Genomic DNA, 2,500 nt, shown 5'->3' with positions numbered 1-2,500 from the left:
GTGCACAATTGATCCGTTAACGGGACTGCGATGTTCGCGTAGTCCTTTACATACTGTCGGTAAAACCCCGACATGCCAAGAAAAATCTGCAGTTCTTCGAGATTTTTTGAGGCTAGCCACTTGAGAATAGCTTCCACTTTCTCACGTTCCATCCGCGTACCATGGGCGGATATAATGTGGTCCAAATAGTGAATTTCTCTTTCCAAAAATTCACATTTGCTCTCCTTCGCAAATAGCTTGTGTTGTCGCAATAACTGGAACACTAATCGCAAATGTGCCAAGTGTTCTTTACGCGTTTTGCTGTACACAAGAATATCATCTAAGAAAACCACTACGAATTTTCCTAAGTATGGACGTAAAACACTGTCCATCAGCGTCATAAAAGTCACTGGAGCATTGGTTAGCCCAAACGGCATAACCAAAAACTCAAAATGACCGAATCATGTCCTGAATGCTGTCTTCGCAACATTCTCGACCTTAATTCTAACCTGATGATACCCAGATTTCAGGTCTATCTTAGAGAAATATTTCGACCCATAGAGTTGATCAAACAACTCGTTCATACATGGCATAGGTGATGCCCAAGGACTCGAACTAGGGCGAATAAACCCTTTCTCTAAGTATTCGATCAATTGCTTTTCCACCTCCTGTGCCTCGGAGTGGCTCAACCTATAAGCAGGCTTGCTTATTGGTTTGGACCGAGGCATAACTTCAATGCCATGGTCTACTTCCCTTGATGGTGGTAAACCATGTGGAAGATCTGTAGGAAAGACATCTTGAAATTCCTGTAATAAACTTTTCAAAGCATCTATGTACTTTGTTTTTAGAGTCTCTTTTGCCTTGGACTTTGTTGTTTCATCATCACATGCATGCCAAACAGGGTTTTCAAAAAACAGTGGGTCTCTTCCAAGGCTTTGTTTTCCATGTTTGTCTACGCAAACATTACTTTCAGTTTCAGCTCTACGGAAACAGAATTTACAAGAGGGTAACAAGCGTATGCTTGTGCTACCTGGCCACTGTAGACCGCGTGGCATAACTCGAGCGATGATATAAGTGGTGAAAAGGGGACACTACGATCTCCCTGTAGGGTGATGATATTACCCCCAGACTCAAACTGTAATGTGTTGTGTAAATAACTCCGAACTAGGCTAGGACTGAGGCTATACAGCCACTCCTTGCCTAAGTAAACATCCGCTCTAGCCAAATGCATGACCTGGAAGTCAAGCACGGCCTCATAGTCCTGCATGATCAAAGGGACTCCCAAGACCATGGTATTCCATACCTTTTTATCATAACCATTGGCCAAACCAACGGTATACTCATGATCACTTGCGGTCTCTTTTGATTTCAACTTCTTGACCAATGAATAGTTCAAAAAGTTATGGCTAGCCCCATCGTCTATAAAGACAGTGACTCTACGGCCACCTATGGTGCCATACATGCGCACCATGTCATGCGAACCAACACTAGGTTGCCACATAGCTGGTGTCACTGAACAAGCATGACGCTCGTCACAATGACTCACCGTAACCTCTCTGAACTCTCTGGCACTGAGAGGTAGCGTCTGCACCGTGTGCAACTGCCTAGAGGATTTACCATCGCTCTTAGGCGCCTTGCCACTAGTGCTTGCTTTTAACTTTGGGCAATCAGCCTTGTTGTGCCCCACTTTATTGCAGTTGAAGCAACGATTTTCCTTTTGTGCTTACAAGTACTGCTCCTTTTTGTGGGTTTCAGAACTTCGTTTTTTCTTGAAGGGTCTTGGTTTTTTAGACCAATGACCCCCTGACTCCCCTCCGTCCTCTCTCCTATTTTTTCACTACGGAAACCCTTTCTTTTAAACCCCGACCCCCTTAAAAAAAAATAAAAAAAATCCACTGATCTCCCTGCCCCATCTCGCGCACCACGGCGCTTGATGTCATCATAGATTTGCGCATACTTGATGGCCTGAGAGAGGTCCTTAGGCTGCAAGGGCTCTACATACTCAAGATAATCATTTGTTAGGCCTCGTTTGAAGCCCCTCAATGTTTGGACTGCATCGATTCCCTTCAACTTGAGTATGAGCTCTCTGTACTGGGTGAGGGTCTTGTGTTCTATCGAACACTTATCCCACGCATCCCAACTTCTCTCTTCTTCATTGCCTAGCAAAAACTCCTTTCGAAACATTGTTTCGAAAGCTACCCAAGTGGTAGGGCGAGTGGTAAGACTCATCCACCACTTGAATGCCTTGCCAGACAATAAGAAACTAGCCTCTACGGGCTGCACATGACTAGGCTGCTTACGCAGCTCATGAATGTCCGACCATTTCGCTAAGAACATATTAAAAGAATCCTTGTTACGCTCTCGTTCCTCGCCGGCAAAACTAGGCAACTTAAAATCTTTAAGTAACGCCGAGACTGCCTCCACGGGCAACCTTGCAGGCACTGCAGCCTGTCCTCCCGGGACCACGGGTGAGGCTGCGCTCACGCGTGTCGCAGACGGGCATCTATCACGAGGAAGAGGA

This window comes from Cibotium barometz, chromosome 53 (genome assembly GCF_041138505.1).
Source record: "Cibotium barometz isolate CiBa-2024 chromosome 53, ASM4113850v1, whole genome shotgun sequence".
NCBI lineage: Eukaryota > Viridiplantae > Streptophyta > Polypodiopsida > Cyatheales > Cibotiaceae > Cibotium > Cibotium barometz.
Note: the sequence above shows the minus strand (reverse complement) of the source record.